General features: G+C 43.8%; 1 protein-coding gene across 3 annotated transcripts in view; it reads right to left on the bottom strand.

Annotated features, from left to right (window-relative positions):
* SCAF11 (SR-related CTD associated factor 11) overlaps positions 1-9,277 on the bottom strand; it is a 94,368-nt gene extending 85,091 nt beyond the window's left edge. For all 3 annotated transcript variants that reach the window (XM_005206394.5, XM_005206395.5, XM_059886597.1), the window contains exon 1: positions 9,047-9,277. The gene's annotated coding sequence lies outside the window, so the exon portion shown is untranslated. The remainder of the gene's footprint in view (positions 1-9,046) is intronic.
* Positions 9,278-12,284: the final 3,007 nt, after the last annotated feature.

Genomic DNA, 12,284 nt, shown 5'->3' with positions numbered 1-12,284 from the left:
GAAACCACACGTTGGAGAAATGGTTGATTCCAGGGCTATGGCAAGGAAAGTTTAAGGTAAGCCTGGAACATTTTCTTTTCAAAAATTAAGGAGTGCTCAAAGCAAGTCAGAAGAACACAGAAACTAGCTTGAAGTGGCTTTCACTAGCCAAAGCTGGGACAATCTGAGAATCAACAAACAGCAAGTTTGATAAGGATTGAGCTTAACATAATCTCAAAATACTTTCCCACAAAGTACTTATTAATTACTAAAAAGGAGGGAAACTTTTCAGTAAAGAGGCTTGTGAGACTTCACCTTAAGTGATCAAAATGCACATCATCAGTAAGGGGACAAATAAAACTATGCCATTTGACAGGATGTAACATGAACACAGTATCATCACGGTGGTACTCCTATCAAAAATGCACAATCTGAATCCAACCACAAGGAGACATCAGTTCAGTTCAGTTCAGTCGCTCAGTCGTGTCCGACTCTTTGCGACCCATGAATCGCAGCACACCAGGCCTCCCTGTCCATCACCAACTCCCGTATTTCACTCAAACTCACGTCCATCGAGTCAGTGATGCCATCCAGCCATCTCATCCTCTGTCGTCCCCTTTTCCTCCTGCCCCCAATCCCTCCCAGCATCAGGGTCTTTTCCAATGAGTCAGTTCTTCGCATCAGGTGGCCAAAGTACTGGAGTTTCAGCTTTAGCATCATTCCTTCCAAAGAAATCCCAGGGCTGATCTCCTTCAGAATGGACTGGTTGGATCTCCTTGCAGTCCAAGGGACTCTCAAGAGTCTTCTCCAACACCACAGTTCAAAAGCATTAATTCTTCGGCACTCAGCTTTCTTCAAAGTCCAACTCTCACATCCGTACAGGTAAATCCAAATCATTGGACATTTTACAATAAAACTAACCTTTAATCTTTTTAAGTGTCAGGGCCATGAAAATCAATGAAAGACTGAGAAATTGTTCTAGGCTGAAGCAATGTAAAAAGACATTATAATTAAATAAATGCAACAGAAAATTCTGAACCGTATCATTTTGTTACAGAGGAAATCACTAAGAAAACTGGCAAAACCTGGATGACGTCTGAGTAGATGGTAGTAATATACCAATATTAATTTCCTAAGCTTAATATTGTTTCTGTAATAGAATGTCCCTGTCCTTGATTGGCGCAATGAGACTACAATCTACAACTTACTCAGTTTTTTGCACTAACTTTTGTGAAAGTTTGAGACTTAAAAAAATGATTACCCAAAATATTCCCTTACAGCATCTAAAGCTAGAATATAAGCAAAACAGTACTCCTTTTAAAGAAAATGTGTTTCCATCTATTATTATACAGGAAACGACTCTATTATTTATGGGATTCTTTTGATCTATATCTGCACTGTCCAGTACAGTACCACTGTTCTGTTTCCCATTGCACTGACCACATTTCAAATGTTGCACACTTGAACACAGTAGTAGTCACTACTACTTCAGTTACTATCAACTACTACATAGGGGAGCAGAGATACAGAACACTTTCATCATCACAGCAACATCTACTACTAGACAACACTGATGCAGAGTTTGGGAAGTCAACAGATGTAATATCTAACTAAAGGCCAAAGACTCAGACAGACGTGGGCATAGATTCTTAGCAACTGCTCTCACACTTAACAAGTCATTTGACTTCTCCAGAGCCTCTGACTCCTTTCTGTAAAACAGATTAATGCACCCAGCACTGCAAGGCTTCTGAAAACATCAAATGAAAATTAATACAAAATGTCTAGAACACAATAGTTGGCACATAGTATATATGATAAACAATAACTGTGGGCAAGAATCCCTTAAAACAAATGAAGTAGGCATCATAGTCAACAAGAGAGTCTGAAATGCAGTACTTGGATGCAATCTCAAAAAGGACAGAAGGATCTCTGTTCATTTCCAAGGCAAACCATTCAATATCACAGTAATCCAAGTCTATGCTCCAACCAATAATGCTGAAGAAGCTGAAATTGAACAGTTCTACGAAGACCCACAAGACCTTCTAGAACACCCAAAAAAGATGTTCTTTTCATTATAGGGGACTGGAATGCAAAAGTAGGAAGTCAAGAAATATTTGGGAGTAAACAGGAAAATTTGGCCTTGGAGCACAGAATGAAGCAGGGCAGAGACTAGCAGAGTTTGGCCAAAAGAAACACACTGGTCATAGCAAAGAACCTCTTCCAACAACACAAGAGATGACTCTACACATGGACATCACTAGATGGTCAATACAGAAATCAAATTGATTATATTCTTTGCAGCCAAAGATGGAGAAGCTCTATGCAGTCAGCAAAAACAAGACCCGGAGCTGAGTGTGGCTTAGATCATGAACTCCTTACTGCCAAATTCAGACTTAAATTGAAGAAAGTAGGGAAAATCACTAGACCATTCAGGTATGACCTAAATCAATTCCCTTACAAGTATACAATGTAAGTGACAAATAGATTCAAGGGATTAGATCTGATAGAAGAACTATGGGTGGAGGTTCATGACACTGTACAGGAGGTAGTGATCAAGACAATCCCAAGAAGGAAAATGCAAAAAGGCAAAATGGTTGTCTGAGGAGGGTTTACAAATAGCTGTGAAAAGAAGAGAAGCTAAAGGCAAAGGAGAAAAGAAAACATATACCTATTTGAATGCAGAGTTCAAAGAACAGCAAGGAGAGATAAGAAAGCCTTCCTCAGTGATCAATGCAAAGAAAGAGGAAAACAATAGAATGGGAATGACTAGAGATCTCTTCAAGAAGATTAGAGATACCAAGGAACATTTCACACAAAGTTGGGCACAATGGAGGACAGAAATGGTATGGACCTAACAGAAGCAGAAGATATTAGAAGAGGTGGCAAGAATACACAGAAGAACTCTACAAAAAAGATCTTCATGACCCAGATAACCACCATGGTGTGATCACTCACCTAGAACCAGACATCGTGGAGTGCAAAGTCAAGTTAGCCTTAGGAAGCATCACTAGGAACAGAGCTAGTGGAGGTGATGGAATTTCAGTTGAGCTATTTCAAATCCTAAAAGATGATGTGGTGAAAGTGCTGCACTCAATATGACAGCAAATTTGGAAAACTCAACAGTGGCCCCAGGACTGAAACAGACAGTTTTCCTTCCAATCTCAAAGAAAGGCAATGCCAAAGAATGCTCAAACTACCGCACAATTTCACTCCTCTCACACGCTAGCAAAGTAATGCTCAAAACTCTCCAAGCCAGGCTTCAACAGTACATGAACCATGAACTTCCAGATGTTTAAGCTGGTTTTAGAAAGGGCAGAGGAAACAGAGATCAAATTGCCAACATCTGCTGGACCATCAAAAAAGCAAGAGAGTTCCAGAAAAACATGTACTTCTGCTTTATTGACTATGCCCTTTGACTTTGTGGATCACAAGAAACGGTGGAAAATTCTCAAAGAGATGAGAATACCAGACCACCTGACCTGCCTCCTGAGCAATCTGTACACAAGTCAAGAAGCAACAGTTAGAACTGGACATGGAACAACAGACTGGTTCCAAATCAGGAAAGGAGTACATCAAGGCTGTATATTGTCACCCTGCTTAGTTAACTTATATGCAAAGTACATCATGAGAAACGCTGGGCTGGATGAAACACAGGCTGGAATCAGGATTGCAGGGAGGTATCAATAACCTCAGATATGCAGATGACACCACCCTTATGGCAGAAAGCGAAAAAGAACTAGATAGCCTCTTGATGAAAGTGAAAGAGGAGAGTGAAAAAATTGGCTTAAAACTCAACATTCAGAAAACTAAGATCACGGCATCTGGTCCCATCACTTCGTGGCAAATAGATGGGGAAACAATGGAAAATGGAAACAGTGACAGACTTTATTTTGGGGAGCTTCAAAATCACTGCAGATGGGGACTGCAACCATGAAATTAAAAGATGCTTGCTCCTTGGAAGAAAAGTTATGACCAACCTAGACAGTATATGAAAAAGCAGAAACTCTACTTTGCCCACAAAGGTCAGTCTAGTCAAAGCTATGATTTTTCCAGTAGTCATGTATGGATGTGAGAGTTGGACCATAAAGAAAGCTGAGTGCCAAAGAAATGATGCTTTTGAACTGTGGTGTTGGAGAAGACTCTTCAGAGTCCCTTAGACTGCAAGAAGATCCAACCAGTCCATCCTAAAGGAGATCAGTCCTGGGTGTTCATTGGAAGGACTGATGTTGAAGCTGAAACTCCAATGCTTTGGCCACCTGATGCGAAGAGCTGACACATCTGAAAATACCCTGATGCTGGGAAAGATTGAAGGTGAGAGGAGAAGGGGATGGCAGAGGATGAGATGGTTGGATGGCATCACCGACTCAATGGACATGAGTTTGAGCAAGCCCCGGGAGCTGGTGATGGACAGGGAAGCCTGACGTGCTGCAGCCCATGGGATCAAAAAGAGTCAGACTCGACTGAGCGACTGAACTGAAGTCTCTTCTATAATGTGACTGGATGATTTCTTAACCTTTGATCTCAGTTATTTTAGATCTAGTTAAGCAATTTCAGGAGCATCAGTTTGAAAATAAGCTTACTATCCTGCTTGTTCAAAAGGCTAATGAGCTCCATGTTGTTAAATGCAAAGAAAAATCTTTCTTCTCTTTTTTCTGACCTTGCCATGCAGCTCGTGGGACTTGTTTCCTAACCAGGGATCGAACCTGGGTCCTGGGCAGTGACAGTGAGGAATCCTAACCACTGGACTGCCAAACAATTTCCCAAAGAAAAATCTGTTAGTTCTCACTTTACTCAACTCTGATCATCACTTGACCCTAATGACTACTCTCCCCTTAAAATACTCTCTTCCTTTGGTTTCTGTAATACCCTCAACTCCTATTTCTCTGTCCTTCACAGATTCTTTGGGAGCTCACATTCCTCTAACAACTTTTTTTTTTAAATGCTAGAGGCTACTGTGATTCCATTTTAGCAGCTCTTTTTCCCAAGTTATAGACTTTTCCCTAAACAATTTCATCTATAGTTTCAACTATCTATATGCTGCTGCTGCTGCAGCTAAGTCACTTCAGTTGTGTCCGACTCTGTGCAACCCCACAGAGGGCAGCCCACCAGCCCATACCTCTCCTTTGAAATTCAGAATCAAGTATCTAATTGCCTACAGAAATATCCATGTGAAAGCTCCAAAGCTCAAACCCACTAGTCAGAAGAACCCTGGTCTTTTTTTTGGTACCACCATCAACTCATCCATTTAACTCAGGAGTCATCTTTGAAATTTCTCTCTCCTTCACCTTCAATCCACTGAGTGTGGCCTGACGATCACACGTTTGTCCATCTCCACATTTCTCATCCTAATTCAAGCTATCCTCATCTACTCTGGACTGCTACTGCAAAAGTCTTTACTAATGTCTCCATATCCATTCTTGCCGTCTCTCCTTCCTTTCAATACACATCACCACAATCCTAGTTCTGCCTTCTGGGACTACCAAAAAACAAGACTAACCTGACTTCTAAATGACAACATTTCAAAGAATAACAAAGTTATACCACTCCACTCTTAGCCAAGCATTCTTAGTTTTCTCTATATTCTGACAAATCACTTTCAAGATCACATTCTGTCATACTGTCCCTTAAACTGACTAGATCTTAATGCATGGATATAAGTAATCTAGCAGTGTATACAAAAGAATGAAACTTGCATAGTCTCAAATTTCAAACCACAATTACTATTTTTAATGTTTTTATGTTTTTAGCTGAAAGCACGTTAATATTTGTTAAGTACCTACTATATATAAGACATTGTTCAGTGTTCAGGGACAAAACAGTGACCCAAACTGACAAACCTCATTCTTACAGAACTTGCTTTAAAGAGAAAAATACAATAAACTTAAGTTAGTAAATTATACAGCATCTTAGAAAATGTTAAGTGCTATGGAGAAAAACCTGGCTTAAAAAGGGCTAAGAAATGTAGGAGGATGGCCTGACGCTTTAAGAGTAGTCAAAGAAAATCTCAGTAGTAGAGAAGTGTGGCTAGAGAAACTGAAGTCAGAGAGGAGGAGACTTTTTTGAGACCTTTTTTGAGACCTTTTTTGAGACCTTTTTTGAGACTTTTTTGAGACCTTTTTTGAGACCTCAGACCCTGGCAGACCATAGTAAGAGCTATGTATTTAACTATGACTGAGAAGGGAAGCCATTTGAGAAGAGAAGTGACAGGATCTGATGTATTTTATCAGGATCACTCTGGCTGCTGAGTGTTAAAGACTCTAGGTTAACAAAGGTCATAGTGAAACATCTCAGAATGTTTTTCTGTTAAGTGAGAGATGACAGTGTTGTTTTTACATTTTATATTGAACTTTTATGTGCACTGCTGCTGCTGCTAAGTCGCTTCAGTCGTGTCCGACTCTGTGCAAACCCACAGACGGCAGCCCACCAGTTTCCCCCGTCCCTGGGATTCTCCAGTTAAGAACACTGGAGTGGATTGCCATTTCCTTCTCCAATGCATGAAAGTGAGAAGTGAAAGTGAAGTTGCTCAGTCTTGTCTGACTCTTTGCGACCCCATGGACTGCAGCAAAGCCAACAACTTAAAAAAAAAAGCAAAGTGAGGACCATAACAATGAAAAGAGGAGCACTGGGAACAGCAATAAAATGATACAGGATATTTTAACTCCAGGCTCTACTCAGTGCTACTAAAAGTTTATCACCATTTATCACTGAATTTCCCAAATTGGGAAAACTCAAGGACGGCATCTACTAGCCAAAGCACTATATTAAAAACTTTTTTGTCAGTTCTGCCTAAATATCTTAGTTCACTAGCAGTATGACAAAGATATTAAAATGTAACCCAAAATGACTGAAAAACACTCAACTCGTAGACACTGTGTGTGTAACAGATTCAAGGTAAAGCTATTAACTTATTCTTTGAGACAGGGGATATAATTAAGATTATTTCACCGGGGAAGTAAAGTCAAGATTCAATTCATATCACTAAAAGACAATGGTAAATGATGGCAGAGCTTATTCTAAAAGGAACTTACAATGAAAATTATTCTAAGGCTGACTCCTCATTATTTTTGTACTTGCCATTCTCCTTGGCTAGGTTTTACAGCTATGTCTCACTGATGAAACTAAAAAAAAAAAAGTTTAAGTATTAGGTAGATGAGTAATATAATTCTACACTTTCTAATTACTAAAAGATGCTACTGGTAACAGCACTGATTCATCCTACCTCTGATTAACAGCATAACTTTTCAAGAAAATTGCCTGAAGTACTGGTTAGGGCCCAAAGGATTATAGGGAAGCTGAATGACCCCTGAAAAGTTTCAATGTTAACCCATGAAACCTGTTACTACCACCTAAAAGCATACAAAAATACTCCCCTTAAAAACTTTTCCATGACTTAAGTTTCAAGTAGCATATTTAGGAACAATTTTTCATTTTCTTCCAGTTTTCTTCCCCCTCAACGTAGTGAAAATGTCTTTATAGCATAAGTACACTTGAGTAAGCAGAGATCCAAATCCTACTCTGCCAAAATTTTAAGAGGGACTCAAATTCTCAAGCAGAAAGGTAACTAGCTCAACGTAAAATGTACTGATTACTAAAATACTTGCAAGCACCAAACAAGAAAATATAGTGGAAAAAAAATGCAGTTACAATAAGACTTGCTAATCTTTAAAAAATTCTTCATATTGCATAAACGAAATACAAAGTAAACTCAGATTACCTTTCACAATAGTAAAACAAAAGAAATCAAAAGACAATTTCATTTCTTCTGCCAGTTCGTTAAAATAACAAAAACTAAAGTCCCACAAACTTTATTGCAGCTCTTAGCAAACAGCAAAAAAGTCAAATGATTAGGCCAACTGCCAAAGAAACAGGGAAGAGAAAGCAATAGTGTGGGAAAAGACTTGATTACCTATCAAAATTTTAATACCAATAAAACACAAAACCCACATTTAAGAATGTACTTCAATATCCTGCTGAGGAAGTAGTCATATGCACGAAATCAACTTTTGTTTTATAATGAAAAAACGCATCTATTAAACATGCTTTTTCCAATTTTCACTGAATTTCCCACATTGGGAAAACTGAAGGACAGCATCTACTAGCCAAAGCACTATATTAAAAACTTTTTTGTCAGTTCTGCCTAAATATCTTAGTTCACTAGCAGTATGACAAAGATATTAAAATGTAACCCAAAATGAATGAAAAACGCTCAACTCGTAGACACTGTGTATAACAGGGTACAGAAATACTTTGAGAATATTTTAAAATTCCATATTCGTATATAAATTCAACTACTCTTAAATCTGGCGCTTACTTTCAGAACAATTTTTCAAAATGGGGGGAGAGAGCAAGACGGCCAGACATCCCTAAGAAATGTCTTTAAGGAGCGATTGATGGAGCCAAGTTGAGACCTCCCGCCCTCTCATCAGACGGGGAAACTGGTTTAAGAATCGGAGGTGGGAGAAGAGTTTGAAATTCAGAGCATGGGGTAACGCGGATGCTCTGAAACGCCGGCTCTTCCCTAGTCGCGCACTCCGAGAGGTCACCGCGCAGTAAAGTTTGGTTTCACAAACGGGCTTGGACGCTATTGACAAAAGCAAAGTCTCCCAAGTCAAGAGAGCTGGGGCCGGGGAGCGCCCGGAAGCCCAGCAGGACACAGTGCCCCGCAAGGACAGGGTTGGACGTGTGGCGACCCTGCCGCGGAGAACCCTAGCCTCAACCCACTCCCCCAGGACCCCGGGCGGGGACAGGAGCCGCCGGCGGAGGCGGCGGGTAGGCCACAAGGAGGAAATGGGACGGGGTACCGACAGCGAGGCGGTGGCGGCCGACACGGGGCCGCCCTCGCGGGGGTGGCGAGAGGAACTGGGGGCCTCCCCGCCTCAGCCTCCCCCGCCTCGAGAGGCGGCTCCAACTTTCCTCCGAGCGCAGAACGCCGCCTGGGCCGCGCGAGATTCCGAAACTTTGTCCGCCCTCCCATCGCCCCGGGCCCCCCTCTCCCCCACTCCGTACACCCCACCCCGCAGCGACAGCTGCCTGCGCCCGTCCGCCCCCGGGGTCGGCCCGTGTTTACCTCAGGCCGAGGTCGAGGCGCAGGCTCCGGCGGCGGCGGCAGCCCCACTGCAGGTCCCCAGGTTCCCGTCACGCCGCCGCCAAGTTCCCCAACATGGACTCCGTCCGCTTCGAGGTATTCCGGGGGCGCTGAGGCGCCGGCTCTGCTGGCTGGCGCGGGAGGTGGCGACGGTGGAGCAGGGAGCGGACCCGGGCTGCGCTGCTCCGCGCGGCTTGCGCCACCGCTGCTCCCCCTCCCCCCGCCCCGTCTGGCCTCCTCCCGCTCCGCTCCGCGCGTCCCCTTCCCCCTCCCCCGCTCCCCTCCGCTAAGCCGCGCCGCCACAGGTCGGCGCGCTACGGTGACGCCGGCGGCGGCGGCGGCGGACCCTCCGCGCTTTCCCTACTCGCTCGCACTGGCCCTGCGTGCACGACTGCAGCGCTCAACCAGACCTCAGGGGGGCGCTGGCAATCCACCGTTTACGACGGAAGAACGTGACGGGCGGAGTCAAGTCACGCGGCCTGCGAGCAGGAGGGAGGGCCCCAGCTAGTGGCGCGGGCTTCTGGGAAACGTCCTTAACGCCCGGCTCGCCTCCCACGCCGCAGGTTCTGCGCCTGCGCGGCGCGCTGGAGTCAGCCCTGCGTTGCCGGCTGTACACCTCAAGCTGTAGAAGACAGTTAAGAAGGCTCTCGGGGAACAGGACATGAGGTGCTTTGTGCGGCCTTTACTATCCTATCTGATATTGAAAACAGTGTTTTGTTGTTTGGCGGTGGATTGAGTTTTAGTCCTGCAGCGTTACCCGCCTGAACTACATCCTGCGGGGAGGCTGAAGTGGCCCCAACTTGTAAGCTCACCTCTTTCTTCCCGCCCAGTGGGCATTTTTAAAAAGCTTTGAAGAGGTATCCTACGTGACTCATCAAGCCTAGGCTTGTCCCCGTGTCTAAATTCCCACAGCAAAAAATTAAATGTGATCCTGATCCACTTGGTGGTTCAGTTCAGCCGCTCAGGTTTGTCAGACTCTTTGCGACCCCATAGACTGCAGCATACCAGGCTTCCCTGTCCATCACCTGCTCCCGGAGCTTGTTCAAACTCATGTCCATCGTGGTGGTGATGCCATCCAACCATCTCATCCTCTGTCTTCCCCTTCTCTCCCTGCCTTCAGTCTTTCCCAGCATCAGGGTCTTTTCCAGTGAGTCAGTTCTTCACATCAGGTGGCCAAAGTATTGGAGTTTCAGCATCCGTCCTTCCAATGAATATTTGGGACTGATTTCTTTTAGGATGGACTGGTTGGATCTCCTTGCAGTCCATGGGACTCTCAAGAGTCTTCTCCAACACCGCAGTTCAAAAACATCAATTCTTTGGCACTCAGCTTTCTTTATAGCCCAACTCTCACATCCATACATGACTACCGGAAAAACCATAGTGTTGACTAGCCAGACTTTTGTCCGCAAGTAATGTCTCTCCTAACCACCAAGGTAATTTGGTGGTTAGATAGAGACATGTGATGATTCATTCAAGAATACGTCGTAGACTGCCATATGGAACATGTGTACCATTACACAAAACTCAATTCTTTTGGGCTTCCCTGGTGGCTCAGACGGTAAAGCGTCTGCCTACAATGTGGAAGACCCAGGTTCGATCCCTGGGTCGGGAAAATCCCCTGGAGAAGGAAATGCCAACCCACTCCAGTACTCTTGCCTGGAAAATGCCCTGGACGGAGGAGCCTGGTAGGCTACAGTCCGTGGGGTCGCAGAGAGTCGAACGCGACTCAGCGACTTCATCGATTCTTTCTCCGTAGGGTCATCAAATCTCTTATTTTATCTCGGATATACCTTTCACACTGCTTTTTAAGGTCACCAACCCTTTAACCTCATAGTTTATCCTCAGGACAAATCGTCACACTTCTGACTACTCTTCCTGCTCTGGGTGTCCTTCCCCTCGCTTCTATCCGAGGGTCTTTGCACTCCCCCCTGAAGCTCTGTCCCTGGGCCTCTAACTTGGCTCACTCAGATCTCAATCACATCCAGTCTTAGCTCTCACATGTTTTTAGGTCATCTGCCTCCTTCCTTACTTTCTATGGGCTTTGCACTCCCCTAGTCACACTGAGGGCTTCCCAGGTGGCTTCCCAAGTGGCGCAGTGGTAAAGAATCCGCCTGCCAATGCGGGAGACCAAGGAACGACAACGGGTTGGATCTCTGAGTGGGGAAGATCCCCCGGAGGAGGGTATAGCAACCACTCCAGTATTCTTGCCTGGACAATCCCATGGACAGAGGAGCCTGGTGAACTATAGTCCAAGGGGTCCTGAAGAGTCTGACACCAGCACTCCTGGACAGCAGCCTTGCAGAACCATGCCTGGGATGACTTTCCTTCCTGCTTTTCCAGACCCCTCCCTCACTGGGTACCCTTCTGCTGCACTCGCCAGACTAGGCTGTTGCCGGTGCCCCCTCCTCCTCGCTTCTCTGCACCGCATTCTTGTGCAGTGTGTTTGGTCAGCTCAATGTGTTTGTCTGTCTCACACAGTGAGCACTGGGGCAGTGTCTTAAAAGAGTTGGACACGACTGAGCAACTGATCTGATCTGATCTGAACAACAGCTCCTGGCACAGTGCCTGTGCTCAGTAAGGACTTGGTAAATAGTTGCGGGAGGAATGTATGACTGGCAGCCTTGTCTTTGAGTCTTATAATGTATAGTTTTGGGTATGAACTTTGGGAATTCAGATGGGCCCTCCTGTGTTAGGGATATTTGAAGGAACCAGGATATAGAGGAGTTTATAACAATACATTATAAAGAATGTGATAAGGATGACTAAGACAAACACTGAAAACTTTGTTTAAAGAATTGTGTGATACAACCAGATCAAAAAGCACTGTTATGAGCCATCCGACTGAGTATAACTTTGTTGAGTGTATATATACACGCATGCACGCATATACACAACCTCATCCAGTTATCTGTAACTCCAGATAGAGACTCCTAGTACAACATTCTTCTTTTATGTAAAAATTTATGTAAAAATCTCTTTACATATTTGTTCTGTGAAAAATGTCCTTTCATAAAAATTAGTCAAAGCTCAAATGATAACATTCTCCAAAGAAAAAGCTATAATTTTTAAATTAAGAATAACAGTATATCAGTTCAGCAAAACTAAACACAGATCTTTTGATGTATTTATTTACTGGCAAATAATAAAATTGTCACTTTTTACAGTTGGCCTCCTAGGTATCATGGGACCATGTTTAAGAGAAAAACACTCAGTGCTAATG

Source organism: Bos taurus, chromosome 5 (assembly GCF_002263795.3).
Source record: "Bos taurus isolate L1 Dominette 01449 registration number 42190680 breed Hereford chromosome 5, ARS-UCD2.0, whole genome shotgun sequence".
NCBI classification, from domain to species: domain Eukaryota; kingdom Metazoa; phylum Chordata; class Mammalia; order Artiodactyla; family Bovidae; genus Bos; species Bos taurus.
The sequence above is the reverse complement of the archived record's forward strand: the minus strand, read 5'-3'. Positions and strand labels throughout refer to the sequence as shown.